The sequence below is a fragment of the Arachis stenosperma genome, chromosome 1 (assembly GCF_014773155.1).
Source record: "Arachis stenosperma cultivar V10309 chromosome 1, arast.V10309.gnm1.PFL2, whole genome shotgun sequence".
Taxonomy (NCBI): domain Eukaryota; kingdom Viridiplantae; phylum Streptophyta; class Magnoliopsida; order Fabales; family Fabaceae; genus Arachis; species Arachis stenosperma.
The window spans coordinates 82,044,554-82,052,386 of NC_080377.1; the positions used below are offsets into that span (position 1 = coordinate 82,044,554).

The 7,833-nt window shown below is 34.5% G+C and overlaps 1 long non-coding RNA gene across 2 annotated transcripts; it reads right to left on the minus strand.

The window, feature by feature from the left end:
- Window positions 1-217: 217 nt before the first annotated feature.
- On the minus strand, window positions 218-4,751 carry LOC130934059 (uncharacterized). 2 transcript variants are annotated; one of them, XR_009067756.1, is made up of 3 exons: window positions 4,159-4,751; window positions 3,845-4,039; window positions 218-423 (listed from the first exon to the last, which is right to left on the minus strand). It is a non-coding gene; the product is annotated as an uncharacterized LOC130934059 (long non-coding RNA). The 2 variants fall into 2 exon arrangements; XR_009067755.1 differs by having other exon boundaries at window positions 229-1,519; window positions 2,035-4,039.
- Window positions 4,752-7,833: the final 3,082 nt, after the last annotated feature.

The following is a 7,833-nucleotide window of genomic DNA, read 5'->3' on the forward strand; positions in this document are numbered from 1 at the left end:
CTAAAAAAAGGCATTCATGGCAAGGATTGAGAATCAAGATTTTCTGTAACGACCCAACTTCCAGAACGTCATGATCGTACCGAAAGTAAGGCGTTACCATCCTGCTTTCCTTTATTAACTATTTATTATTGAGCCTCTAGTTCGATATTGCGATCCAGTTTTAGTAAAAATACCAGAAAATTTTGTTTTTATTTACCAAATCATATAGCAAGCATCACCAAGTAATAATAATCATATAATTATTAATAATAATATCTGTCATACAAAAGATTTCAAATAAAACTCACATACAAATTCTATCCCTCTGTATAAAATAAAAATGTTAAGCAATAAGAGCGAGGGAACTTCTATGAAAGTAACTTAACTCGTAAGTAAATTCTATAATCTCCCGCAGCTTTAAATTGGGTCTTCAAACCTGCGTCACTGAAAGGGTGGAAGAATTTTGGGGTGAGAACAAACCACACGTTCTCAGTAGGGAATGGGAATGCCGTAAAAGTAATGATTAACATGCAAATAATTAACTTTACTTAATAAATCATTTTTGTCAAACCCTTTTGAAATACTTCTTAATCTTACCTTAGATAAATAATTACTTTCTTTAAATTCCAAAACCCAAAACAGATCTCAATCGCAAAACTTGTCATATTAAATATCTATCAGCCACATAATTGATTCTCAGTCATAACAACATATAGTAATCATCTTCATCCATTCACAAACTACTAGCACAAGCAAGAAACTCAATTCATCACACAAACAAATTACAGCAAGGCAAACGGCACAAGCACAGGGAAGTACAACGAGCAAACCCAATCAAATGCAAATGCACACACAAGGATGATGCATGTCTAGCCCTAGTGCAGGTAATGAGCTCATCTGTCGGTTGCTAACCCGCTCCCGACATTATCCAGCAACCTCTGTCTGGATAAGGCTTTCCTATTGGCTATACCCCTGTGTACAGGAAATAACCCCTCTGCCACCACAGGGTCCACTGCACGCAGGAAATAACACATCTGCCACTGCAGGGATGTACGCCGACACACCTTCTGTATACAGGAAATAACCCCTCTGCCACTACAGAAATGGAACAGGTGGTCACGGTACTTCTGTAGCAGGAAATAACCCCTCTGCCTTACAGAAATAAAATTGGATCTGTACCGTAGGAAAGCGTTCTCAGTAATCATACCATTATCTATCTGACTGCCTCACTGCAGCAGATGATCATACAAGTATATCTGGAGTTGCCTTAATGCAACAAATGAATAAACACATCTCATGGGTTGCCTCAAGCAACAAATGACCTTTCAACAGGTGCTCTGCTTTTTATTCTCTTTTATAATCATAAATAAGCAAGCGGGACAAAACCCACGTCCTTGCCAACAATCTCATAAACTAAATACCTTTCCTCAAAAGAATCTGTGTAATTATTATCATAAGTTATCATTCTCATTATTCATTTCTAGTTACATATTCTTACACAACATCTCTCTCTTTCTTTATTCAATCATGTTGTACAAACCTTACGACTTCCACTTTTGCAACCTCTTAACTCAAATCAATTTTAAAACCACTTTCTAGTTTAATTTTCTTTCAAAAGACTCAAGAAAATCATTTATTTTAAATTCGCTAAATACTTTTCAAAACATCACCCTCTTACTAAAAGTAACCAAATAAAACTCTTTTTCAAGTTTACCAACTTCACAAGGACTCAAAAGAAACTATCTTTCTTTACCATTCAAGTTCAAATATTACATATTCATTAAATTTCTAAAAAGTAATCCTTTATTTCAAACCCCAAGCATAACTCTTTTCATGTTGAATAAATCTCAAAACATAACTTCTTTTATAAACAATTCAAACGTGAACATAAACTTTGGTAATTCAAACTCAAAATAATATAATTCTTTTCTTACCTAAATAAAATTGTTTTCATAATAAATTCAGCCCATACATAATACTTTAATCAATAGATAAAACTTAAATAACATAACTTTCCAAATTCAAACCTTCTAAAATAACTTTTTCAAGTAAAACCTCAGATTTTACAAAATTTCGGCAGCACCTCCCCTAAAACTCGGACTTAGCCACCCTTACGGGTTCCCTCTTTCTCAACAAATCACAGCCCTTTTTCAACAATTACCAAATAAGAGGTTCTCAAATTAGTCAGAAAATTCACAATTTACAATAGCCAACAGTTCAGTCATAACCCACAATTCCCACATAACCCATCAATTCAACTTTCACCTCATCAATTCGTAACTAACTTTCATTTATCATAGGATTCTTTCAAAATTAAACTCAATAAACTAGTATTCCAAGAAACTTGGTGTTGAGGTAATTTGGTCACAATAAAAACTTGTACCATCTCTCTTAAAATTCTGTTATTGTTTCCTAAGAAAATGCAGAAAAACAGCAGCAAGTAGTAAGTTTGATAAATTCCTTAAAAATCCAGTTTTCACCCAATGCCTTTCAAAATTCACGATCTAAAACAAGACTCTTTTAGCTTTTTATTGAATCAACTTCCAGATTAATACCATGTCATATGAAAAAGTTATGAAGTGAGAAACACAGCCAGGCCTTTTAGAATTCGGTTTCCAAAATCCAGTGAGTTATCCATACTCTTTTCAACATATCTACTTGGTTAAATAGGATATTGATATGAAATTTAAAATGAAGATTGTGGACACAGGAAGTTTGAAAATGCCGTTAGTTTCAGCTCAAATACTTACCAGAATTGAAAGTTAAGTGAGTTGGAAGTTGGTGCTTCTGCAGTAAAGAAACAGAATTTTCTGCAGAAACCATCAATCTTCAAAAATTCATTTCTCCCAAAATACTCATCAATAAATTCTGAATTTTTTATGAGATGCTCAAAACACAGTAAAGTTTCATGCAAAAATAGCTTCATTCAAGTATATGACCTGGGATGCTCCCAGAAATTGATTCTTTCTACTGTCATGTATGCAGAATTTCTGCCTTAAGCATTTTCAACAACCTTATTTGTCAAAAACCACATTTGAACTTATAACCCTTCCAAAATCACACGTTTAACCTCTTTCCAATTGTTCAAAATTTTCTTCATTGCCAACACAGCCCAAGAACCCAGAATCAATAATTCACACGATATCAAGTACTTAAGCATCATCAAACCTTTTCTTTTCTACACTATGCCAAGCGTAATTTTCCATATACACTCATCATCATTCAAACACACAATAACTCATCAATTCACACCAGCAAGCTCAGCAACAAAAGTAACACCATTTATTCTATCCCTTACCACATTCAGTACGCACAATCATCAAATCAATCACTTACAACAGTGGAACCGGCCACAATCACAGCCAAGTCAGAATCAATAAATCATGACACAGAGAATTAGTCTAACCATTACAAAATTATTTAGATACTCTTAAAATTTACTATATTATTTCAGAAAATCACAGGTTCTCAAAACAGTTTAATCTCTTAGTCCCAATCCTTCAATAACCACCAAAACCAATCTCAACTAGTTACAAGTAAACTTCACAGCCATTCCCATTCATCAAATATCCCCTTCAACATCAAACAAGTCAATAATTCACTCAAAATCAGAATCTCAACCAATTCATCGCAGAATCAATAATTCAGCCACATTTCACAACCGCATCTAATTTCAATTATAATTCAAAGTAATCACAGCCACATTTAATTCAAATCATAACTCAGAAAAATCACAATAGCTAACCATTCTCAAACACATTTCAAGTCATTCTTATCAATTAAGAAATTCTTAACTATTATTAACCATTTGCACTTATCCAATAACTTTGTAGGCATTCTAAATTAAAAACGTTAAATCCCCTACCTCGACTAGCCGAAATTCGATAATCAAACGCAACAAAGCCTTCTTTTATTTTTAATTCGCAGTGGTAACAGCAACCTTGAACCGAACTAACAGCAGCGGCATTTCTGATCACTTCTCAGCAGCAGCAGTGGCATGAACTAATCAATTCAGAACCAGAATAGCACTCTTGACAAGCACCAACGACCTCGGTGGCAACTGCGGCGGTGCAGAGTAACTCACGGTGATAATTTTGTTTAATACAAAGTCTCAATGACAGGCTTCACAGTAGAGACAAATTGGGCGACAAGGAAGACTCAAAAACAGGGTAAGCTTACCAAAATAGTAGTAGTTCTAACGGTGGTTTCCGATGGCGATGGCGGCGTGCAACTTCACGGTGGACCACACTCGCAGCAGCAATGATAGTCACAGTGCATCCTCTATCTCGCGGTTCTGCCTCCCTTCCTCCACGCCTCTGGTAGCAACGGCCAAGGCTTCAGGGACGACTTCATTCATCACCTCTTCTCTCTCGCATCTTCGGCCTCTCTCACTCTCCTCTGTTCGCAATTCACGGCGGCGATAGAAGCTTCATCGACAGCGACGCAGCAACGGTGAGGGAACACCGATCTCTGACGGCGACGGCAATGCTTCCTGCGATGAGCGCTAGCAGCGACGGCGGCGAAACGGGTTGGGCGCGACGATGATGCTCTTCGCAGCTCCACGAACGGCTTACAGCAAACACAGAAGCGCGGGTAAGGCTGGGCGACGCTAACGATGGTGGCATGGGATCCTCTCGTGCGGCGGTCACGGTGGTCACGACGGCAGCGAAGCAGCAGCATCTTCCCTTTGTCTATGCGTTCCTTTCTTCCGTTCTGTGTGGTGTTATGTTGAAGGAGGGTAAGGGTGCTGTTAGGGTCAGTGAATTAGGGAATTTAGGGTTTCCGATTTGCGAATTTAGGTTTAGGAATTAGGATTTTATAAAAGAATATGGATAGATATGAATAGATATTTTGATAAAATTGGAGGATAGGATAATTTTAAAATCAAATGTACTCTATTAAAAATATTTAGAAACATTATTTATCAACATATTGCTAAGTTCAATCAATTATTTCTAATTTACATTATAAAATGAACAAGTTAATTATATTTTGTAAAGTACAATTTAAATTCAAATATCAATTTTCTAGATTAAATCATACAAATCTCTATTATTTTTCTATCTCTGAAACTTTAATTTCAATTTATAAAATAATTAATTATATTAAAAATTGTACATAAATATTAATCGACTTAAACTTAAAGTATTTATAAATATAAATTTAATCATTTCTAATAAAATAATTTCTAGGAGTTCAAATTAATAACATAATTCATTTAAAATAGGATTTATTTAAATTAAATTATACAATGCTTTCTTATTTTTCAATTACCAAAATTATAATTTCAATCATACCAAATATCTAATAAAATTTATATAAAAATTCTAATTAATTTAAACTCCAATTATCATGAAACTCCATTTAATTACCTTTAGCAAAATAATTTTCTTAAAATGAAATTATCAGCAAATAAAATAAATCACAAATAATAAATTATCTAATTTTCAAAAACTAGGGTTGTTACATTTTCTATTCTAGTCATTTATCATAACATAATAATTATCAAGAGCTAATCCTATTCGTTATCTCTAACATTGAGATAAAGTCAAATAAGCCTGGTTAATCCTAATCCATAAGTAATGTTAATGGAAACAAGATCAATTAACAAACTCTAGATCACCAATCTAAATTGGGTATTAATGACTCAAGATTGCCAAATTTTTCTTTCCAAGCCATGAATGCTGAAAAACTACTCTAAAACTAACCTAAGCATTTTATCAAACAGTTGGTGTGCATAAAAAGAAAAGCATATTAAATTACAATATTAATAAAATCTAAACTTCCAAATGTAAGAAACTAACAACGATAACTCAAACAAGCATCAATAAACATGAAAACATCAATTTGCATTAAATGAAATTAAGAGTAACAAAGGTTCATGAAACTCAAAGTGGCATAAAAGAGAAATTAACAAGAAAAGCTAAGAGAATTAAAATGTAAGAACAAGAAATTGCAAGGAGAACTAATTGAAAACAAGAATCAAAACCTAAATCTAAGAGACAATTAAACTAAGAACCCTAATTTTTAGAGAGAAGAGGGAGCTTCTCTCTCTAGAACTAACCTCAGTCATGTTTCCTACATCCTTCTTGATTTTGCCCTCTAATAGCTTCAGAAATGAGTGAGATTTGAGCTTAATGCAGCTCAAAAATCGCCAGTTATGTTTATTTTAATAAAGTCACGTGCTGCTTGCCATGCGTACGCATGGGTCACGTGTACGCATCGCAATGAATTCATCAAATCTTCATTTTTTCATGAATTCTCCATCTTAAGTGCTTTTTCTTCACTTCTTTTATCCAATCCTTGCCTCTTAAACCAGAAATCACTGACATATCAAGATATCGAGTGGAATCAAAATGGATTAAATTTAACTAATTAAAAGGCTAAAAAGCATGTTTTCAACCATAAAGCACAATTAGGAGAAATTCACAAAAGTATGCTATTTCATTGAATAAATAAGGGAAAAGTTGATAAAATTCACTAAATTCAACACAAGATAAACCACAAAAATGGGGTCTATCAGGAACTAATCAAAATAGGTTCAACAACAGGCAGTTCCAACCCTTTCAGCAGTAGATGGAGACTTCAAAACATAGCTTCTCTAACTTAGCTACAATAGTCTCTGACCATTCCAAGACCACTCAAAGCTTTATGCAAGAGGCTTGGTCCTCAATTCAGAACTTGGAAGTACAAGTGGGTCAGTTGAGCAACAGGATACTTAAAAGACCTCCCAACACTCTTCCAAGCAACACAGAGGTAAATCCAAGAGAAGAGTGCAAGGCCCTCACCATGCTTCTGAGGGTTTGAAAGAGAAAAAAGCTCAAGAGGAGACTGGCAATGCATTAGTACTGATAAACCACTATTTTATAGTATATTTTGGATTGAATGGAGTGGATTTTGCCAATTATTCTCCGACTTATTCATGTAAATTGCATGTTTTTAAGTTTCCTTCCTAATCTTGTGCTATGATTGAAAACATGCTTCTTAGGCCTTAAAATCGCTAATTTTTAATCCTCTCTTATTACCATTCGATGTTGTGATATGTATGTTAAGTGTTTTTAGAGTTTATAGGGTAGGAATGGCATAGAGGATGGAAAGAAAGCATGCGAAAGTGGAAGAAACACAAGAAGTAAAAGTTTTGAGACACTGGTGTCCACGCGTGCACATGGCTGACGCGTATGCGTGACTAAGTCCTAACCAAATGACCCGTACGCGTAATTGACGGGTACGCGTAACGAGCGTCACGTGCCTCAGTAAAGTGAATTCGCTGGGGGCGATTTCCGGGCAATTTTTAACCCAGTTTCAGGCCCAAAAATGAAGACAAGAGGCTGCAGAGGGCACTTAGAAGGCATCAATCATTAACTTTTCATTCATTCACACACTTTAGGTTTTAGATATAGGTTTCTAGAGAGAGAAGCTCTCTCCTCTCTCTAGGTTTTAGGGTTTTCAATCTTATTTCTTCTTAGCTTCAAAATTTTATCTTGCTTTAATTTAGTTTTCTCCTACCTTTTATTGTTCTAGCATCTTAGTTTATCTTCTCTTATTGATTTCTTTATTTTCCCAATTTAGTTTATGAACTCTTCTTGTTAGATTCAATTTCCTTTTAATGCAATTTGAGGTATTTCATGTTTATTGCTTCTTTCTTTATTTTTTGGTTATTGATTCCTTGCATATGTTAATCTTAGATTTTACTATTTCTTGATACTTTTCAATGCTTTTATTTTGTGCCTTACAAGTGTTTGATAAAATGCTTGGTTGTATTTTAAAATAGATTTTTATGTTCTTGACTTTGATTGATTAATTACTGTTCTGAGGGTTACCTGAAACAGGGAGGTCGATCTTGGACGAGATCTT